The sequence below is a fragment of the Equus caballus genome, chromosome 1, assembly GCF_041296265.1.
Source record: "Equus caballus isolate H_3958 breed thoroughbred chromosome 1, TB-T2T, whole genome shotgun sequence".
Taxonomy (NCBI): domain Eukaryota; kingdom Metazoa; phylum Chordata; class Mammalia; order Perissodactyla; family Equidae; genus Equus; species Equus caballus.
This window is the reverse complement of record NC_091684.1, coordinates 40631543-40655438: the sequence shown is the minus strand read 5'-3', so window position 1 is coordinate 40655438 and position 23896 is coordinate 40631543. Positions and strand designations below refer to the sequence as shown.

The 23896-nt window shown below is 37.3% G+C and overlaps 1 long non-coding RNA gene and 1 pseudogene across 1 annotated transcript; both read left to right on the top strand.

Annotated features, from left to right (window-relative positions):
* Positions 1 to 228: 228 nt before the first annotated feature.
* LOC138923476 (uncharacterized) lies at positions 229 to 6127 on the top strand. Its single transcript, XR_011437130.1, has 2 exons — positions 229 to 343; positions 5499 to 6127. It is a non-coding gene; the product is annotated as an uncharacterized lncRNA (long non-coding RNA).
* Positions 6128 to 20954: 14827 nt separating this feature from the next.
* Positions 20955 to 22207, top strand: LOC111772140 (transcriptional adapter 3 pseudogene; annotated as a pseudogene).
* Positions 22208 to 23896: the final 1689 nt, after the last annotated feature.

Here is a 23896-nt window from a genome sequence, read left to right as displayed (position 1 = left end):
GGAGACAGACACTGCCAAGGACAAGCACTTGGATTCACTATCTCTTCCCCACCAGGAGATACAGGCTGGTGGGAAATCTACTGACCAGCAAGGTCATGGGCTCCCTCCTCTCTGCAAGTGTCTCATGGCCAAAGACAGGCTGGTGGGAAAGCACTGACCAGCAAGGCCATATGCTCCCCCTCCCCTACCTAAAACCCCAAATAAAAACCCTTCCTTTCAGCTTTTTGTGGAGTTTGGGATTTTAGCATTAGCTGCCCTTCTCCTTGCTCAGCGCAGTGCAATAATAAAATTCCTACTTTCTTCGACTACCCCCGGTGTCAGAGATTGGCTTGCTGCACAACAGGTGAGTGAACTCACTTCAGGTTCAATATCAATTTGCTGACCCAGGTGGGACAATGTCCCAAGCGGACGTCTCACCTGGGGCACACCAGCCTCTGGGTAAAGGCCTCTCTTAAAAGTTGTCCTGCAGCTGCCTGAGCCCCTTGTCTCAGGGACAGCCCCAAGCAACTGGTTGCTAGCCAATCATCATTGGCCCACGGGGCTTTTACTTTGTTGGTGGAAGAAACTAGGTTCAGGACTTAGGAAGACATCTCTTGTAAGTAGCTGGTAGTTTTTGTTTTTGTCCTTGTGCTAAACTTTCCCAATAGGACCGACCAGAAATAATGGGGACCTGGCAGCCCTCTGGGCTCCATTTGTTTTGAAGTCGTGATACCTCGGCCAGGTTTTGGTGAATCTCCTGGGTGTGCACAACGAGGTCCCTCGTCCCGACTCATTTGGGAAGATCTTCGTAGCAGATCTTCGTTTGTTGGATGTCCCCCGAGTGTAGGACACGGACTGAGCTGGCACTGGAAGCATGTTGGTTTTTGGTTTTGGTCTTTGTTTTGGCCTCCATTTGTGCCCGAGGGTTTTTGGGAAAGTGTGCTTATTTGGTGTTTGTTGTTGTGTGTCTGTTTGCCCTTTTAAAAGTGTTAACATAGGATGTGCCATATCTATTCCACCTAAGAGCACCTTGAGAAAAACTTTGGCTGACTGGTAAACCTATAGTTAAAAGCCAATGACTAAATAGGCATGACTTTCTTTTGTAACAGCATGTGGCCACAATATTCTTTAGAGTCAGGACAAAAAAAAAAAAAAAAAGACCAAATAATGGATCCTTAAGTTAAGAAAGTTTTTAGAGAGCTCTCATGATAAACAGCTGTTTTATTTGTACCTATGAAAAGACCAAATTAAAAGGAAAAGAAAATGACTAGTCTTAATCAAACTTGGGGTCTCAGCTTCTTCTTGTGGTCTTACAGATGCTAATGAAAACATTAAGTTAGCAAAAAGAAATTAGAAAAGAAAGAGCCACAGGACTCATCTCAACAGGATGAAAATCTTTAGCTAGTTATTAAAAGAAAAATAGGATAAATGGAACAGCTATAAATAAAGTTAAAACAAAAGTTTTAATAAAACATTGCCTAAGGTTGGATGGGCTAAAGGGACCCCCCTGTTTGCCCCCCCAACATTAAAAGACATCAGACAAACCTGTTCGACTCACCCTAGTTAGAAAAAATTTAAAAGATCAGAAGGCAGAAATCACAGTGGAAACCCTGACCAACAATTGTTTGGGGCAACAGTTAGGCTAATGTTAATAAGACTATAAAAATTAAAGTGTTTAAGCTAATATTATATCAAGAAATAATGTCAACTTTGCCTGGATATTTGCTTTGGGAATAAATGTTATGTCTAGCTGGGAATGCTTCCCCTACACAATATTGTAATACCAAAACTTGTTAACGGAATTCTAATGTAAGTTATAGTTAAAAGTATAAGGGTTAGTAAAACTAAGGCAGAGTTTGTAAAAATTAGTATATTTAAATGAGCTTTATGTAAAATGATTACATCTCTTTTGTCTGATTGTATTATAAATTACATCATGGGGATAAACATTGTGTCTCACTGGAGAACATTTCCCCTGCCTGATATTGCAAAAGCAGAGGAATCTACCTTTTGGGCTATGTTAATTAGACTTGTTAAAGGAGAGCTCACTTTAAAATGACCAAAATGGGCCTATTTCAGTTTACTCAAACTGATGTATGCAATTAGAAAAGCCAGCTACAATAACAGGAAGCCTGTTTTAATCTTTTGAGGCTTCTAAATAAAATTAGAAATATTCTACTGCCTCTTTAAGAGAAAATAAACAATTAAACATACCAGCAACCAAAGCCAAATCTGCTGCTTTTGTCTGTTCTCTTGCTGAGCTTCCTAGTAAGATGAGCTTCTTTGCTTCAACTCCCCTGAAATTCCAGATCTAAAATTGAACAAGTAAAAATAAGCAAACTTTTGAGATAATTTGGAATTGTAATGGCCATTTTGGAAAACCTCTCTTTCAGAAAAAACAGAATTCAAAATCTCTCATAATGAAATGTTGTCTTTGATTAATATGTCAAAACTTCTAAAAGACAGTTATTTAACGTGATATAAAATGATCTTTGATGAATGAAAGCCTGTTTAAGTTTGCTGGTTTTATTTAAAATAGACATGTTCCAGATTTATCCATATTGGATATGATGCAGGCAAACAGCCTGTGTTAACTGCTCAAATGAGCTCATATTCTCTCTGTTAAAAAATTTGTCAGCAAGAGTAATAAGCAAGTGTAATAGCTAATTTTGTTTAATGTCTCATGAGGTTTTTGTAGATGATCTAAATATAATTGCTAAAGACAGGTAAACTAAATAAATGTAAAAGGATAAAAGTTTTTGGAAAAACTTTTAAACAATAATTCTATGTATTATGGTGTATGTACTTAAAACACCTTAAATGGTTGTTAACTGCTTTACTGCCACGTGAGGATTTTAAGAGTAATCTAAACATAACTATTAAAACTGAGTAAGAGTTTTTAAGTACAATAATTCTGTTTTATAGTCTGAATACTTAAAAAACTACTTCCAAAATGTTTTTGGAAACAAACTTTATAGCTTTACCAAGTTAAATAATAACATTTTATTGGGTATTTAGGTCCTTTCCACATAAGATAAAATATTAAAGGTTAACTACTAAGCATATATTCCTCTGCCTTTGCTTTCTTATATCAAAGAAAATGAAAAGTGCTTAGGTTTATTGATAAGTATGTTTTATGTATGCTGAGGCATTTTCTATGAGAAAATGTATATTTCTAAAAGGTTTGTATACAAATAAAGTAAAATGTATGTTTTCAGTAAAAAGGTATAAAGAATGGAAACATTTTTGTTTCTTGAGTTAAGAAAGATAAATGTGTCCTAAAGTACTGGGACAAATTCTGAATGTAAAAAAAGCAATGAAATGTTTGTGAAAGTAAAACCCTGTGAAATTTTGTGCATGGTCAAGTTGGCTAAGACTAAAAAAATCCAATTAAGTAAATAAACTTATATGTCAAAAGTAAACTGGTACAAAATTAAAACTTGGTTCCCTCTTTCTTAAAAGGATAATTTTACTAAACTTTTAATCTGTTCTAGATAAAAAGCTTGTAAAAAGGTTTTTTGACGATTTTAACTCTGTTTCCCCTTGACTGTTTCTGTTGTCACTTTGAATGGGTACCTGAACATGGTTTCACAGTGAACTTTGTTTCCTATATGAACAAATGTTTTAAAGCTTTTAATATTTTTGACAAGCTTCCACCACACACACAAAAATATTCAAGTCCTGAATAAAAGCTTTCTTTTGACCTAGAGAGGGAGGGTAATTTTCTCTGGGGACTTGCGGAGGGCCCCTGAGACTTCTTGGAGGAAATTGCTCTCTTCCTCTAGGAAAAAACGATAAACTAATTAGGCTTGTGTGGCATATTAGACTACATGGGAAGCATTATCAAATAAGTAATATTAAACTTTCTTAAATGGTATTGTGTGAATGAGTATTATTGAGATAAGTATTTTTAAAACTACCTAAAATTCTGATCTGTTCTAATTGTCAGCCGTAATTCTGGTTATTATCTCAAAGTATATGTCACGAGAATGGTCAAGTGTCTTTGTCAATCACTATTTTTAAATATGCTGTTATCTACAGACAGTTGTTTTACTTTGATGTTTTTGCAAATGTGTTTCATCTTCAGAGAAATTCATGGAAAAGACTCTAACACTCTAGAATACAGGTTTCTGACAAACTTTGATTATTATAAAACTAAACTAGGAAGGAAATTACAGAACTCTAACAGAGAAACTGATGACTGCACAAACTGCTGACAGAAGATTAAGATTAAGGACCAGTTTCACAGGAGAATCACCTGATAAGGATGATTATAATTTTCATGGCTTTTTACGTAAGATATTGCTGATTTTTGATGTTTTGTTTTTTCAGATTTAAGAAAACTTTTTTCTCTATCCTCTTAAGGAACTATGATTTATAGCAATTTTTAAACAAAATTGAAGCATTTATCTTTCTCTCCTTACCTGATCCCTCCAGAAATTTTGAAATTCTTGGTAAGTAAGTATTCCTATTTTCATGGCAATATGGTTGTTTACATAAGTCCAATAAGAATCTGTTCTTTTTATAACAGGACACAATTAGAAACACTTGTTATAATACCAAGGCTTTGACTGGAATGTCATATTTGAGAAAAACACACAGACTTAGATATGACAAGACAGCTTTTGAAGAATAAAGGTTGACATTCTGGAATAAAGCCACTTGGAAATATTGGCTGGGTACTGATCTAATGGATTTCCAGTGACCTGGTAAGGTTGAGCAAAGAATGTTGCTCCCTCTGGTAAGCACAAAGAACCTCAATATTTTGGGGAACCTCACAAAGAGAGAGATTCACCCAAATCTGTAGGTACTGCAGGTGGAATCTGATGACAGATCCTTTACTTGGCTTTCCTGGCCTCAAGAGGCCTTTAAAGTTCAACCTGAGATTCCTTATAAGGTTCAAGCAAAGCAGATTTAAAGGACCAATAAGCAATTGCTGTTCTTTCTGTACTTATGTAAATAATTATGCCAAATTTATTAAAACTAGACTTATTTTGCAAGCCAGTTAGTCCTATTTGGCTATCTCTATAAAACTCAGGGTGGTTTTAGAGAGAAAGATTATGTTTCAACAGAAACTATAATATACATTTTTAGATGTTGGATTTGGTTTTGTCAATAGTCTTTAAGATTTTTATTGCATCTCTTAACTGGACTGGATCCTGAATTCTTTTAGTCTCCTGAAATATCTGGCTACAAACCTCCAAACTAATATTTTCAGGGGTTTTTCCCATCCTTTTCATTTAGTGTCATTGAAAACTAAATCTGCCTTTTTTCCTGTCACCATGCAAACTGAAATTGGAGGACTTAATATAAACTTAAGAGAGATTCATGTCTACCGCTGTGTAAGCAACTCAAAAAGTTACCTGAGTGCCCGATGACACCATCAGAGGTATTTCAAACTTCAAAAGATGCTTCAACCCTAACTTCTAAGAATCTTGATTGGCTACCCTCTGGGCTCAAGAACTAGTTTACAATTTGCTCCAACCATTAACCTTGTTTTTCTCTTTTTGTTTCTCTAGAAAAACTTCCTATTAAATACCTGATTACTTACATGATACATGCCTAACTTTGGGAGCCTACCTGCATCACCACCTTATTAAAAGACTGGTTCAGTGAGATGGAACAACCTATGCCCTGTTTCAGCAGGGAGTAGCTGTATCAGTCACTACCCCAAGTCCCTCAAGATTGAGGGATGGACATAAGATGGGGGGGGGGAGAATTGGTACTGACCCTGATATCGGTTCCCCCACATTATACCCAGCAAATGTGGAGTTAAAAACAAAACACTCATTCCATGCTTACTCGCTGGCTTCCTGGCTCCAGAATCTGCTATCCTCCATGGAGACAGACACAGCCAAGGACAAGCACCTGGATTTGCTTTCTCCTCCCCACAAGGAGAGACAGGCTGGTGGGAAATTTGCTGTCCAGCAAGGTCATGGACTCCCTCGTCTCTGCAAGTAGTCTCAAGGCCAAAGACAGGCTGGTGGGAAAGCTCGAACCAGCAAGGCCATATGCTCCCATTCCTCTACCTAAAACCCCAAATAGAAGCCCTTCCTTTCAGCTTTTCAGGGAGTTTGGGATTTCAGCATTAGCTGTCCTTTCTCCTTGCTCAGTGCAGCAATAATAAAATTTCTACTTTCTTCGACTACCCCCAGTGTCAGAGATTGGCCTGCTGTGCAACGGGTGAGTGAACTCATTTCAGGTTCAATAGCACTACTTCAATGAATATATCTGTGAGCCCCTATCTAAATCTAAAGTGACTCATGAAACATTTGCTTTGGCATATATTCTAGTCTCTCATTAGAATAACAAAGAATAACATAGAACTTGGATAACAAAATATAGAAATAAATTAAGGTCATAGTTTCTACAGACCTGACGAAAGGTAAGTCATCACAGAACAGAAAAAGACCTATTACTTGTCAAGGGTGAAAAACAGTTTTCCTGACTCAGTAAAGGGCCATTGCTCCTTTTACTGTCTGTTCAGCTGTCTCTTTCTGCCTGACTTTAGATTGCTTGAAAATTATACATTCTTCGTTTTCTGCTTATGTATTGATTTCACTCACACACAAAACCTACAAGAGTTTTAGAATTTTTTTAGCCCTAAATCACAATGATAAAGAGCACAGCCAGTAACTTGTAGCATAAAATTTTAAATAATTTAACTATTTCACTTTTTTGATGTTTTTGAAAAAGAACATTATTTATATAAAAGCTATATTAAATGTCCAGAGAAGTCCCTTATAACTGTGTTGAGATGTCACTCTTCAATGGATAAGAAATCCTCTATACTCACCCATTTTAAGGGGAAAAACTACTGTGGAGGAGAGAACTGATATTTCTGAGACAACGGACAATGGAGAGAGGGAAGCAGGATCCTCTGATCTTAAGTTACGAAGCCTGTAAAGATCTGAATTGTCTTATCCAAGAATCCCTAAATACCAGTAGAGAGGAGCACAAACTATAATTAGTCTCCATAACTTGACATTTTCCTTTTCCTTTGCACAAAAAACGGGTAAATGACCATTGACAGAGAGAGGAGAGCTATAAAAGGCTCATGACAAATCTGTTAACTGGCCATGCATGATTCTAGAGTTTAGCTCCAAATGACTATTTCCCGAAAACCTCTCTCACAGTTACAATCTTAGCCAAAGAGTTTAAAAGGTAATACTTGTCCTTCAGATTTCTCCATGCGTCCTTCTCACCCCGATAAGCCCCTTATCTCGGGGTACCCATGCTGACCCTCACTTGTCCTGCCCTTCACCATAGCGTTTTGCCAAGTCTCAGGCAAGGTAAATACCATCTCCCTTTTCCTTCCACACCCAAGTAAATGTCCTTTTTGTCTTCCTTTATCAGCTGTAGGCCCCTATCTAGTAGGTGAGAATGTGAACTGAGTTCATGCATTTAATCATTCTGAATGCTCAATGTGTTCTCTGCTAACAGATTTAATTTACCCTTAAGGTAAAGGTGCATGATTCAGACGCTGCCTTCAAGTCTTCAATCCAATGCCACTGTTTCAATGAAACGTTAACCTGAACATCCTATTAAAAGTTATAACACAAGTCCTATGCCATCTGTCCTCACTATATTTTTCTTCATAGCACATCACTTTCAAATTGCCTATAGAATTTCCTTATTTCTTTTATTTATTGTGTGCCTCAGCCGACTAGAATATAACGTCCCTTCAAACAGACTTTGTTTTCTTAATGCTCTATCCCTGAGACTAGCAAAGCACCCAGCATGTAGTAAGTTCTCAATAAATAATTGTTGGATGAATTAATTAATCAGAGATTGGAATTAATTAATCAGAGTTCTTATTGGGTCACTTCATGCTCACCACATAGGCCACAGCCTTTTCAACTGGTACAGCTATTAAAGGATTATCATTTTTTATTTGCACTTCCTCTCTGTGCTCTTTCTACTTTACTCCAGACCTTTTGCTGTTTCTTGTCTGAATTGTTGCATCATTACTGGCACGTATTTCCTCAGGCTGGTCTCAGATACAACTTTTCCTTCATCTTGATAGAAAAGTCAAATTCCTAAATTGTAATATTTCACCCAATCCATATGTTCTAAAACTCATTTTTGCCTCTTTATTGTTTATAGGATAAAGTCTTAGCAGAAAGGACAGTCCATGATCCTACCTTTGCTTCCAGCCTCTATGTGTTCCCATCCAGTGGTGTGCTGGAACCAGTTTGTACTGGCTCTTGAGAACAGATTGTGTGCACCTCTTTCCAATTCTGCATTCAGTGAGTCCTTGATGGTGGCTTGAAATCAGTCCTACTATGAATACTGACACCACAAAAATTGGCAAACCCTACAAACCTGGTAATCTCTTCCCCTGGAGAAACAGTTAAACATTTTTCAGCACACCACTGTTCCCCTCCCACCAAATACCTACCACTCACCAGTGCTCCTCAACTCTATACATATAGGAGAATGATTTCTTAATTGCTTCCATGTCTTGGCTATTGTGAACAACGTTGTGATAAACACAGGGATGCGTGTATCTTTTTGAATTACTGATTTCACGTCCTTTGGATAAATACCCAGTAATGGAATAGCTGGGTCATATTTTATTCCTATTCTTAATTTTTTGAGAAATCTCCATACTGTTTTCCATAGTGGCTGCACCAGTTGCATTTCCAACAGCAGTGGATGAGGGTTCCTTTTTCTCCACATCCTCCCCAAAACTTGTTATTTCTCATCTGTTAATTATATTCTTTCTGACGGATGCAAAGTAATATCTCATTCATAGTTTTGATTTGAATTTCCCTAATAATTAATGAAGTTGAACATCTTTTCATGAGCCTGTTGGCCATCTGTATATCTTCTTTGGGAAAATGTCTGTTCATATCTTCTGTCCATTTTTTTTTATCAAGTTGTTCATTTTTTTGTTATTGAGTTGTATGTGTTCTTTATATATTCTGAAATTAACCTCTTGTTGGATATACGATTTGCAAATAATTCTTCCTAGTTGGTGAGCTGTCTTTTCACTTTGTTGATTGTTTCCTTTGCCTTGCAGAAATTTTTAGCCTAATCTACTCCCATTTGTTTATTCTTTCTTTTGTTTCCCTTGCCTGCATAGGCATGGTATTCAAAAAGATGCTGCTAAGAGCAATGTCAGAGTGTAGTCCTCATATTTCCTTCTAGGAGTTTTATGGTTTCAGGTATTACATTCAAGTCTTCAATCCACTTTGAGTCAATTTTTGTGTATGGTAGAGATAATGGCCTACTTTAATTCTTTTACACGTGACTGTCCAGTTTTCCTACACTATTTATTGAAAAAACTTTCCCATCTCCGTTGTTTGTTCTTGGCTCTTTTGTTGAAGATTAGCTGTCCATAGATGTGTGGTTTTATTTCTGGGCTCTCAATTCTGCTCCATTGATCTGTGTGCCCGTTTTTCTGTCAGTACCATTCTATTTGTATTACCATAGGTTTGCAGTATATTTTGAAATCGGGAAGTGTGATACCTCCAACTTTGTTCTTTTTTCTCAGGATTGCTTTGGCTTTTGGGGTCTTTTGTTATTCCATGTAAACTTTCTGATTCTTTGTTCTATTTACATAGAAACTGTTATTGGGTCAGATTGGGATTGCACTGAATCTTTAGATTGCTTTGGGTAATATGGACAATTTAGCTATGTTTTTTTCTACCAATCTATGTGTATAGAATATTTTTGATTCTTAATATCTTCTTCAATTTCTTTCAGTGTATAGAAATACAACTAACTTTTCCCTGTTGATTTTCTATCTTGCAACATTGTTGATTATTTCTAATAGCTTTCTGGTGCATTCTTTAGGGTTTTCTACACATAGAATCATGTAATCTGCCAATAGTGACTGTTTTACTTCTTCCTTTCCAACTTAGATTCTTTTATTTATTATACTTGCCTCATTGCTCTGGCTAGGAGTTCTAGTACTATATTGAGTAAGAGTGGTGAAAGTGGGCATCCTTGTCTTGTCTCTCTTCTCAGAGGAAGAGCTTTCAGTTTCTCACTGTTGAGTATGATGTTGGCTGGGGGTTTGTCATTTATGGCCTTTATATTTTGAGCTGCTTTCATTCTATACCCATTGCATTGAGAGTTTTTATTGTGAATGGATATTAGATATTGTGTAATGCTTTCTCTGCATCTAATGAAATGATCATGTGATTTTTATTCTTCATTTTGTTAATGTGGTGTATCACATTGGTTGACATGGGCTTCCTTTCAGTTCCTAGAACTCTTGTAGCACTTTTATGCCTCAGCATCATCAGCCAAATTTTCTTCTGTTCTTCACTTTCATTAGTAATTTCCATGAATAAGGCATCAGAGAGTCAGGGACAGAAAACCTTTGATAATTTCTCCATGGTGCCCATATTTCATCCTGTCTCATCCCCACCTTGCTATTGATGATGACTCAAATTGTTGTTCTTGAGCCACCAATTGGGTTTAAAATCCTCTTGAATCCATATAGATGTGGCTTCCAGAATTTGCTAGGAGCAGTGAATTTCCTTGCTTTAACCTTTTTTTCTCATTCTATTTGGAAAAGTATATTCAGGGAATGTTCTATTAATGGGTACGGAGATCATAAAAAAATAATTTTTTTTGAGGAAAAGCTACCTTTGGAATGAGGTGTGTGGAAGAACCCAAGAAGGAATTAGAATAAAAATGACTTCCTTCTCTTCCTTCTTGGAGTGTAATATGTTAAAAAGGGGCCGGATTGGAATACCCATGTATGAATACCTGTGCTTTTTAATTTTCCCTTTCCTTTACCTGAAAGCCCAGAATTCAATTGAATCTGGTGAATAGTACATATTTCTCCTGGCCCAAATATTTCCTCTGCTGTTCCCCAGCCACACGTCGTAACAAGCATCTGCCAGAAGGAAGTCCAGGCTGTTATTGGGAGGGTTGGAAATCCAGTTTGTGGCCACTGTGAGAAAAGCATGTTGCAAAAACACAACAGGTCCAGGGGGCCGGCCCGGTGGCGCAGCGGTTAATTTCGCACGTTCCGCTTCTCGGCGGCCCGGAGTTCACTGGTTCGGATCCCGGGTGCGGACATGGCGCTGCTCGGCAGCCATGCTGTGGTAGGCGTCCCACGCATAAACTAGAGGAAGATGGGCGCGGATGTTAGCTCAGAGCCAGGCTTCCTCAGCAAAAAGAGGAGGACTGGCAGTAGTTAGCTCAGGGCTAATCTTCCTCCAAAAAAAACAAAAAACAAACAAACAAAAAAAAACACAACAGGTCTGGCCTAAAGAAGAAAATTCCTTAAAAGCTTTGAAATTCATCGTTGTTCTAAGAAAATCATGAAAAGAGAAACAGGCTTCCATATGACTATAATTGAATACATTTGCTTGATTGAGTTGAATATTTTTGAAAATTTTATCCTATTGTAATGGTGGTTTCTCAGTTGACAAAATTTATCAAATGGTACACTTTAAAAATGTGCAGTTAATTGTATGCCAGCTATATCTCAAAAAGCTATTGATAAAATTATAGTCTAAGGAAATTCAGCATGATGTTAATTTAAGTGGTTAAGTTATGTGTTGTCTTGCTTAATTTTATTTTTTTTTTGTACTTCACAATTTTTGTACAATAAGAAAAATGTTAATGGTACTAGAAAAAAGTGACTTTTATCTGTTGAGGAAATGAACCTCTAATTGCCTCCCATTCTCCCCTCTGTAACACACACTCTGGCTAATTCTTCCTGATCCTCCAGGACTCAGCTCAGTTATTATGTTTGAGAGCAAGCTTTCTTTGACTTCCCCTAGCTGGGTTAGGTTCCTTTGTTAGAACTTCCAGTTTAATGTTCTGTGAACAGTTCTAACATTGCACTTTTCACATATTATTATCATCATCTGTATTTGTCTAGCTCATTGACTTACTGGTGATCTCCTTGAAGGCTGAATATATGGCTTCATTACTGTTGTATTCACACAATAAGCAAGACTCATTGAGTCCTTAGAAGAAATGGAAGGAGGAACAAGGGAAGAAAGAAAAAACAGTAAGGAATGAAGGGAGGAAAAGAGAGAGAAGAAGGGAGGAAAAAAGAGGGAAAGGGAAAAAGAAAAGTAGAAAGAGAGAAAAAGGCAGGAAAGGAAGAAGCTTGTACCGTCTACTACCTGAATTTTTCTTCCCATAAGGAATTCTGTTGATCTCAAGGATATAACCATCTTCAGTCACAATTGCAGATTCTTCACCTGTGTATCCCCAACAGGAAATCATCTGACTCTGATGATTCAGGAAAAACCAAAACTTTAAGTTTTAATTGACTTTTTAAATGTCCGTAATTAGATATTGTTAATGATTTTTTAATTGGTCATGTAAAAGCTTAACCCCCTCCCATGATTCTAATCATAGTAATATCTCTTAGTTTTATGCTTTTTCCCCTGGTAACTTACAATATTTACAATCACTTCAAGGTTTTCAGGATTTAATTTTCCAAAGAAACCATGTGTAGTTCTAAACGCAGAGATCAAACTTGCCACAATTAATAACAACCACATTTTTGTCCTGCCTGAAACAGAAGAATAATCCATGTCGTGGTTAACCCATTACACTTTCATAATACTCTTATTTTGTGCTTATTTTACCTTCATGCAAAGTAGAGAAATACGTAGGTTTGATTATATTCTATTGGACAATAACCTGGGACAAGTAAATGTCAGCGCAGGCATTTTAGTATGGAACATATTTTCACTCTAACGATCCCTTTTGTTTAAGAACATTTCCCATTTGGTTTTCAAGCCATATTGGATGAAGATTAATAGTTTAAAAAAGTTTTCTAGCGCACTCCCCCCAAGTTATAATGATTGAAAATGTCTCCAGACATTGCTAAATGCCCCTTGGAAGAAAATCACCACCCTCTCCCTCTTTGATTCCATGTGCCCTCATTGCCATGAAATTTTTTACTCCACTAGCACATAATCAACAAAGCAACATAAGTCAGCTCCTAAGAAGAAATGCTTCATTCCGTTTTCTTGTTTGCATAAATCTGTTTAGGACATTTCCACTGCACAGTATCTCCACTTTGTAGAAGAGAGGGTCCTTGAACAACTTACATCTGACAATTAGAGTACTACAAAAGGTCCATTTATTACTCTTTCCAATTCTAAGACAATCCTTTTGCAACAGAAATCTTTCTTACTATGTTGCAAAAATTATTTTGGAGTGTCATGGGAAAATTTTTATAAAAAGGTAATTCTACGTAAAGGATAAAATTTTTTCTGCGTATCGATTTTCATTGCAAATGTTAACTAATTTAATCTGTTTGAAAATATATTTTATCAATTGAATTGTACAGCAATAAAGAAGTCTTTATACCACTAGTAAATTGTCACTGCATATTTTATTTGTACTGTAAGACTTCATTCATTTGGATCCTAGTAATTTGAAATATTTGGGTAGTAAAGAATATTTACAAACTGAAATTTACTTTGTATCACCAAAGTAAATTAATGATATAACAAATCATCATTTTAAAATAACTTGACAAACATGTATTTATTCCCACAAAATCATTATTATAGTTATTTTAAATCTATTAATTAGGTCCTTCCTTATTACATAGCATGCTGTTACAATAGTTTAAACATTATTAAAATATCTGTAAAGTGTACTTAATATTTTTCTTAAAAATACGTTATTTGTGCTAATTTATCTGATTTCTAGTTGACTGGGAATATGTTTTAGTAGCCAATCATCCAGGAACATGTAGCATTCTGTTAGAAAGAGTACTGGACTTACATATGGGGGACATTGAGTCTGAATCAATGGGTCATATTGTAAAATGAAGCAACAAACTCAGTAATCTCTAGCTCTATTTATCTTATAAGATTTTATTAGTATTAGGTTTTTAATCTTTATTTAAGCCTATTAATAAAGGTACATATCAAGATTATGACAGGGGAAGTCCATCTCTAAATACTCTACACCATAATCAGCTAAGAACACTTTTTCAAAATTTATTTATTTGACCCTTTTGGAAAGACAAAAATGAAAGTATATTAAAGATGTAAGAAAACACTTATTTTTAAAAAATTTTGTAGTACTTTACATTTCCCAGGAAAATGATAAAGATAGACCTAAGGAGGGGTTCAAAATAACAAAGCATAAAATTTTTACCACAATAGTATACAAAACACAATTCTGTATATCGTGTCATTTCAACCTCACAACAACCTTATGGAATTTGTCAGATATTTATTAACATCACCATTTCACAAATAAAGAAACCAAGGAGCACAGAGATTCTAGTTTATGAAAATCATTTTCTTGTTACAATTTAAATGCTTAGACTATAGTCTATTTCTGTCTGACAAAGGTTGAGATTCTATAGATAATTTCTATGGATATAATAAAGAGGTAATAACCATTAGCATTTCATAGGAGAAGAAAATAATCAAGTTACTATTTGTAGTTTGATATGCTGTTATCATAAACATTACTATTCCTCATTTCCCTCTTGCCCACTCCTCCATTGTACCAGATGGAAGATATGAAGGTTCCCACTCCAATGTGGAGTGGTGGACAGGACATTCTGGTCGACCCAATAGATGTTAGGAATTTGGAACCAAAAATCTCCAATCTCATTTACCATAAGAAGATTCCTTTCTACAATCATCTTGATTTTGTATTAGGATTAGATGTTTATGATCAGATTTACACTGAAATAATCACAATGATGAATGAAGCTCAATGAGACTGAAGTTTTCTTTTGCTCTGCACATATTTTCCCAACTCTTCTGAGGGCCCCTTGCTTTTCTGTATGTAAAAGTTCTCTTGCTTATCTTTTGTTACTTAAACATTTTTGGTTTTAGAGTCAGAATCATTTGGCTAAATCATTTGTATTTGTACAAAGAAGAATGAGCACTTATTAAATATTTCATTCATCTCGTGAATGCTTTTCATGTCATGGTAATATTTATATTTTTGCCAAGAAGAGAGCTCTTTGAAGAGTAAGCATACTTCTTATTGGCAAAAAAGTAATCTTGAAATATTTATGCAGGAAGAAACCAAAGATGTATTGTATGCATTTGGGGGATATGGTGTCTGGAGAAAGAACTATAAAAATGCCTACCTTAATTTTTTGTCAAGGAAGCCAAATAGGACCTTGTCAATTAGTCTTCTTGTCTGAAATTCAAGGAAACCAGGACTTCTCCTGTCTCACCACCTGTATGGCCCAGTAACTCTTTTGAAGAAAGTGTTTGTATTAGTATCCCCTAGTATGGAAAATAGAAGAAACTTTCTTAAGATCATTTTTCTGTTATGGGAAATGCTCTTCCCAGGATTAATAGTTCCAAAAAGAAGCATGTCAATCAGTATAAAATATAAAATGTCAAAGGCTGATAAAACATTGTTTATTGACTCCCAGGGTTGCATTCACTTTTAGTCATGCATTTATCTAAAAGAATCTGAGTCATTAACATATGATGCTATCAGACTGAGTCACTCCATATGTGTTGAAAGCCCAAGAACAATGTGAGGTTATCAAAATGCTTTGGCCACTTTCGTTCATCTGTTACAATATGCTGTCCAATCAGGTAGCCAGTAGCCACACATGACTATTTAAATTTAAATCACAATTAATCAAATTAAATTAAAAATTTCAATTCCTTAGTTTCTCTAGCTGCATTTAAAGTACTCAATAACCATAAAGGTTGCCGTTTACCATATTGTAAAGCAGGAATATACAACATTTTACCAGTTGCAAAAACTTTTATTGAAAAGCTCTGGAAAAGGAAGAGAGCAAAACATGGGGATGGCAAATAGTAGAGCTATCAATGTTTAGAACATTTTACAAAAAATACTCGCAACAGAAGCAGAAAAGGAGAACAGATAGTTTATAATATCAGTTATGAAGGACTGGGAAATACTTCAGGCAAAATTCAAATTGTGTGTCATTGCAATAACTCCAGTGTTGAAATCCTTTCTAAAATGATGGATACAGTCTTAGATTTATAGATCCTCACAGGAAATAGGCAGATGCCCTCAAAGAAGCCACATTGTGTGAAGCAACTTAAAACTGATTGTGAAAGTATCCGTTGTACATTATATACCTAACATACAGTTATTGGTAGAATTGTGATGATATTCCAAAACCACTAACCATGATATAGGGCTCCTGAGTATTAAGAGGGCCTGCTTTTAGTGTTCTCTGCACCAAGAATTCTTTCTAGATCTAGAAATTCCCATCCAATGCAGCTTCCCATAGAATCTGCCAACAACTCAAGCAGGAATGTTTAAAGATGTAGAAAATTTGTTTCTGTAACATTTTTGAATTGCAAAATAGCAAGGATAGACTAATATTTATTATAGAGATAATTCAGAAGGAAACAATAAAAATTGGACTTTTAGAAGCAATAGAGAGAGGCTAAGAATTTTCTACAAATTTGCATATATGTTCTAATGAGAGGCAAAAAGATAATTTTTGGTCTCTGTAGGCTGAATATCAGTGTAAGAAGCTGAAAGATTCAGAGGAATTATGAAAAAGCAAAATTACATAGAAAGAAGAAGAGAGTCTAGAGAAGTTCAGTCATGAAACAAATACTTCATAGGGCACTTACAAAGTATTAGGCATTATACCAAACAATGGGATACATCTGGGACCCAAACAGATAAAAATCCCTACTTTCATGAAACTTTTGTGGAGAGAAAAACAGTAGTCAACACTTATTGAGGATAACAATGCACATTCTGAGGATTTTATATATTATAAATAACTCACAGAGGTTTCAAAAAACTGACTGTAAGGTGGGAACAATTACTGTCTCTATTTTGCAGATGCAGAAATTGAGGCAAGGAAAGAAATGGTAATGTCTTAGTCTTCTTGGGCTGCTAGAACAAAATGCCATAGCCTGGGTAGCTTAAACAACAGACGTTTAATTCTCACAGTTCTGGAAGCTGAGTAGTCCAAGATCAAGGTACTGACCAATTCAGTTCCTGGTGATGGCCCTCTTCCTGGTTTTCAGGCAGTTGCCTTCTTGCTGTGTCATCACATGGCATGCTTTCTTGTCTCTTCTTAGAAGGGCACATCTCTCATCATGAAACCTTATGATTTCGTCTAAACCTAACTACTCCCCAAAGGCCCAGTCTCCAAATACCATCATATTGGGGTTAGGGCTTCAACATATGAATTTTTGGATGACACAGTTCTGTACATAGCAATTAATTTTTCTGAAAATCTCACAAGTTGTGATTGGCAAGGCTTGCATTCTGGCACAGAAAGTCTGACTCCAGAGTTTAAGAATTAAGTACCATATTTTCACATTTAAGAAACATTTCCATTTCTGGGCTCAGGGTTTCAACCTCACAACAACCTTATGGAATTTGTCAGATATTTATTAACATCACCATTTCACAAATAAAGAAACCAAGGAGCACAGAGATTCTAGTTTATGAAAATCATTTTCTTGTTACAATTTAAATGCTTAGACTATAGTCTATTTCTGAGGGGAAGGGGAAACTGCTCTAACCATTTGAAAATGTTAGCTTCCCCTTTATAGCTGAAACGGTAAAGATGTTATTTGCCTGACATTCTTTATTTACTTGTTGAAGAGTGTCCTAGCCAGGTTTAGCTGATTGCTTAAAAACTCTCATGGAAAAAACCTGCTGATGGAGGTAAATGGGACGGTGACTCTGGAGAATAGCCTAGAAATATCTATTAAAGCTAAACATATACATAGCATATGACCCAACAATTCAACTCCTAGGAATATACAGAAATCAAAACATATGTGCACCAAATCTGTATACAATAATGTTCATAGAAACATTCTTCATGATATCCCCAAATGGAAATAAACCAAATGCTATCAATGATAAAATGGATAAATAGGTTGTGGTGTGTTCTCACAATGGAATACTCTCCTACAGCAATGAAAATGACTGAACAGCTGCTACATAAAAAACACAGTGGACTCTCCAGCCATAAATAAACCCTGTAAGTCATTCCATTTGTCTATTTTCCCCTGGGCTAAAAATTCCCCATGCAGAGTTACCAAAGGGAAATAGAGAATAAGATATTAGGAATGCACCAGTCCCACCTCAAACCCACAAACTACACACATAACATATGGGTTTTTGTGCAAACATATGCATGTTTTTTGAGGCATTGCTGTACACAAGATCTTTTGTAGATTTTATTACTAATCTTTATTATACCCTTACAAATTGTAATTCTGAAATCTACAGAGATAAAGTAACCCACTAAAAGTCAAAGTAAAAATAAATAGCTGAGAAGGGGTTGAAATCCAGATCCCCTTGGTTCCATCATCCACTGTAGCGCTCTTGAATAGTGGTTCGAATCGATGAATTAAGGTTTCTGCTTCATAGGATTGTCAGATAATTGACCAAAATAGTGTATTTGTGCCGAAGGTTTGGCACCCACAATGAAGTGTCAGTAAGTAGTAGCTTTTTTTTCATCACTTCAATTATCTTTTGAGAGGATATGGCATTATTGCTCAGCTTACTGTTACTATGTTTTAACTTTAAGACCGCAACTGGCACAAACTGACTCATAAGTTCTAAGTTGCATTTTACTTGGTAGCTTTGTAAAAGGCCTAGATCTAAAGAACCTGAGAAATCTGTCCTGAGCAAAGCAAGCGTGGCTTTCAGGGGATCACTCAAATATGAGATGGAGACAGCCAAGCAGTATGTCCAAGGAGGATGCAGAACACTGGAAGGGAAAAGACTTCATGTCAGGAATTTCTTTTAGACGGAATATAATTTTGGAAATGAGTAGGTGTTGATATAGCAATACCATTGAAGGAAAAGGCCTATGGGATATTCCTAAAAAGAAACAATTCTGCAAACTGCACCAATAGTACAGAAAATAGCATTATATACATATCAGATGTCAGTAAATCACTTAAGTTTGAACATATTAACATGGAAAAAAGAAAAATCTAGATAGATAGGAGCTACAGTCAATCCTCATTAGAGCCAGATTCCATATTTGACAATTTACCTGCTGGCTAAAATTTATTTGTAATACCAAAGTCAATATGTTGCTTTTACAGTCATTTGTGAACATGCACAGGACAGTGAAAAACTTCAGTGGTCAGTTTTGCACGTTCTCAGCTGCAGTCAAACAAGATGGCACTCTGCCTTATTTCAGCTCTCATATTGTAAACAAGTATCCTTTTCACAATCTAGTTAGTGCCATATTTTTCACATTTTTGTGCTTTTTGCTGATAATTTTTCTGCTTAAAATGGCCCTCAGTCATATGCTGAAGCATCGTCTAGTGTTTCTGAGCACATGAAGGCTGTGATGTGTCTTACGGAGAAAAGCACCTGTTGGATAATCTTCATTGAGACACGAGTTACAATGCTGTTGGCCAGGAGTTCAATGTTAGTGAATCAACAGAATATATTAAATGAGATGTTTTTAAGCAGACACACACATAAAGCAAGGTTATGTATTGACTATTTGATGAAAGTGTTGTGGCCGGGGGCTCACGGGAACCTAACTCTAGTTCACCTGAGAGCAGTGATTCAGTATTTCCTAATTCAGTGTTTCTGCTGCCTTTATAGAACACCACTACTTCAAATAACAAGAATCAACTCTAATTCCTTAAGAAAGAAAAGAAACACTCTCATGGATCTATGAATTCATGTTTTCTATCGAAGTAAGCCAGTTAATGAAGAGACAAGAATATTTTTAATTTCTCCTTTATAAAATGGTATGTATATATAAATTTTAAATTAAAATTTTTGAGACAACCATAAGTTCACATGCACTTGTAAGCAATAAAACAGAGAGAATACACATTTTATAATGCTTTTAAACAATATCTCAGAAATGTTTAGAAAATCTTGAGGGCAGTGACAATTGAGTGATATAAATATAACCCCAATCAGAGGTTCAAAGAGAGAATAAGTGAGCTCTAGATTTGGGGTGAATGCAGGGTGAATCTAAGGACGAGGAAAGGTTTTCTAAGGAGTAAGAAACCCAAAGTTAGAGTGTACCAGATGCTCACCCTGTTGTGACATGAGTACTTGTGCCACATTTGATTTGTCATCTCTGGTTTTTAATCAGGCACCAATATTAATTGCTTAGAAATGTAAATAAAAGTTTATTTTTAAGAATAAACCACACAAATATTTAGATATATTAGAGAGAAAAAGATATTGGTTTAATCACTGACAAGGAAAAATGAAGCAAAGATGACCATTTCAGAACAGTGTATGTTCTTTTAAATTGCACAGATCAACTGTTCTACTATAAAATTAATTTGAATTATACCTAATTGATCCATTAAAGTAAGCCATACTTTCTCTCCAAATTAATTTTTGCAATTGCTTGCAAGGGACTGTAAAACATGGTTCATTTCTTAAAGATTTCTTTTTCTTTCTACATCTTTGAGTGCTTAACTCCACAGGTATTTACTAAAAAGAAAGAATAAATACAATCTCTCTCAACTCAATTTTGCCACATGTAAAATGAAGGAGAATAATGTCTAAGAGCTCCTAGAGCTCTAGCATTTTGGATTCTATGAGCACTAGTTCTCTGTCTCTCTCTGACATATTCCTGCATAGGCTACGTGTGCTTACAAACACAAAGCTCAGACTCCCTTTTGGCATTGTATAATTTTATGCCCTTAATTTATCTCCTTATGTCCTCAGCTAGAACAAGCTGTTTCAGGTTTTGCCCATTAGTGCAGTTTCTAAGACATCCAGACTACAGCTCTAATATTAAGAATTGGTATAGAGAACAGCTGCTGCCTGACATTTAAGGTCCCTGGTCATAGGAGAACACAGTGAGGAGGTAGAGGGAACCAGGGCTTTAGGAGTCCTAGAGGATGGGGACCCTGAAAGTAGGATGTTGCAGACAGGGCCCTTAAAGGTGGGGCATTGAGGAAACCCACTGGTGGAGTCAGATATTATAACTATCTCATCTCTTCTGTGCCAAGCACTGAGCTGAGCTTTGGGTGGGCATCATCTGTTAATCCTCATGGCATGTGCAGGAAGTTCAACAAAGTGTCTTATCCCAGGCCATGAATGAACTAAAGGACTGCCCCTTGCAATTCCATAACTCAAATCTGTGGACCACCTGAAACTGTGTCCCGGCTGCAGGGCAGTGCTGGCCTATTTCAAGGATGATGGCATCTACATCAAGGAGCTGGACACTTTGCCACTGGAGCTTGAGACCCTACTCTTCTCTGCATGTTGAGGCCTACAGGTGCTGGAGGTGGAAACCTGGATCCTGACAGATTGGCAGGATAAGAAAATTGGCTACTAATTCCTGAGGCTAGGTGGATGCCCTGAGCTTTGAGCTTCCCTGGCCTGGGAAACCCAAGAAACAGAAACTGGAAGGGAAAGTGAGACCTAGGCCCGGCCTCCACCATGGGTAGCTCTAATCCAAAAACCTTCAGTCCAAGCTGCAGGAATATGAACTCACTGATGACCCCATCCACATTCCATGGATCTCCTGGAATGACACCTCCAACAGATTCTGAGCTTAGGTAGAGCCTCAGCGTGCTTACATCATCAGCAAAGAGATGTACGTGCTACAGAAGCTAATGAAACATCCGAAAGATGAGGCCTAACGTTACTGGATCTCATACCTGGGAAAATTCAACTCCCCCAAGTGCTGGGCACTGGAGGACCTGCTAGAGGAAAAGGATGGACCCAGTCAGTGGCTGACAAAAAGGAAGTCGAGCCACTGAGTAAACTACGCACTAAAGATGGGTATGCCCTGCTGAAGAAGGCTGAGGCCCAGCATAAGCAGCCAGAAGACTGGCACCCTTTTGGTGCCCTGATGAAACACCTCCTAGAGTCCCAGGTGAAGGAAATGTTATTTACCCTATGGAAGACTCTCCTATTCATGACATATCTGGGGGAGATTCCAAGGCTGGGTTGCCAGCACCTCTCCCCACAATCAGAACAAGCCCTTCCATGTACCACATACCAAGTTCCTGGAGAGCCGTATAAAGGAAGAGCTGATCACTCAGGGCTTGCTGGAGTCTCAGAACCAAAGGGGACACAGAGGATAAGATCACTGCTGACATACACAAATGGCAGGCCTGCTTAATCAGATTCTGAGTACCCACAACTGCAGAGAAGCCCAACCTGCTGAGGCTGCAAAGGAAGAGGTGAGCAACAGAAGCTGAGGCCACAAGTCCTCAGAGCAGACACTGAGGTTGTGGATGACTTCCACAGGATCATGGCTGCCCCATGGAAGAAGCTGATCCCCACCAAGATGGACAAGGCTTGGAAGACTCTGAAGGAGCAGTGGAGCAACCCATAGCTGCACATGTGTAACCTATACTCCTGCCTCAGGCTGCCTTCTTTCTGGCATGGGAGAGAAGAGGTGAGGAGAGGAGGGAAATCTGTTTCCTAAAGCTGCCAGAAACTGCACATGGTGGCTGCCTTGTCAGATGATGACAACTTGAGAGGACTGTGGCCTTCCTTGAGGTCTTTTGGCCTAGCTCTGTACAGCCAGGACATGGAGGCCCTACTGGTCCACTGCTCAGACTCTGCTTGGTCTTCACAATGATTGTTGCTTCTTTTGGGGGACTTCCTCTTCCCCTTCATTAACATCCTCCACTTCCATACTCCCTCCCTTTATTCATCCCTTTCCTTCTTCTTCTGTTACAAATTTCACCCGTCAGCACACCCTCAACAAATAAGTTAGATAAGACTCCCTGTCTCAAGCTTTGTTTTCTAAAGAACCAAAGCCAAGGCACTGGGGAAGAAGTATTTCAGCCAGAGGGAACAGTTATGGCAGTAGTTCTCAAACTTTAACCTACATCAAGATCACCTAGAGGACTTGTTAAACATAGTATTCTGAACCATAACTATAGAGTTCCTGGCTCAGTAGGTAAGGTGGACCCAAGAATTTGCTTTTCTAGCAAGTTTCCAGATGATTCTGACAATACAAATCCAGGGTCCAGATCTTTAGAAGCCTGAACCAGGGCAAAGCCCTGGGGCAGAGGCATAGCTGGAGCACATGAGGATACTAGGTGGCCAGTGTAACTTGAATAGCCTGAGTCAGTGGGGAAGAATCAGATGTAAGATCAGAGAAGGAACTGGAGGCCAGGTCATGCAGGACGATTTAGGTAATTAAAAACTGTATGGTAAAACCATCTACAGATTCAGTGCAATCTCTATCAAAATTCCAAGGACATTTTTCACAGAAATAGAAAAAACAATCCTAAATTTTTTTTTTTTAAAGATTTTATTTTTCCTTTTTCTCCCCAAAGCCCCCCGGTACATAGTTGTATATTCTTCGTTGTGGGTCCTTCTAGTTGTGGCATGTGGGACGCTGCCTCAGCGTGGTTTGATGAGCAGTGCCATGTCCGCGCCCAGGATTCGAACCAACGAAACACTAGGCCGCCTGCAGCGGAGAGCGCGAACTTAACCACTCGGCCACGGGGCCAGCCCCAATCCTAAATTTTTTTACAATGACAAGACCCTGAGGAGACAAAGCAATCCTCAGAAATAAAAACAAAGCTGGAGGCATCACACTTCCTAGTTTCAAACTCTACTTCAAAGCCGCAGCCATCAAAACACTATGGTACTGGCATAAAAATATAAACATAGATCAGTGGAACAGAATCAAGAGCCCAGAAATAAACCCTCATATATACAGTCAACTAATATTTGACAAGGGAGCCAAAGAATTCTAAATGGGAAAAGGATAATTTCTTCAATAAATTGTGATGGGAAAATTGGACATTCACATGCAGAAAAATTAAACTGGACTCCTATCTTATACCATTCATAGAAATTAAACCAAGAGAGTGATGTCAGAATCAACGTGAACTGAGTTGTTCCATTTATTTCTCCTCTCAAAGTTACATCCAATCAGACATCCGTTGACCAACAGAGGATTCTCTACACAGCACAACAGGATGCCTAAGAGATCCATGCAGCTATATATCTGAAGGTGGGTGGACTGGCCCCCTGTGAGGCTGAGGAACAAGAGGAGCAGCCT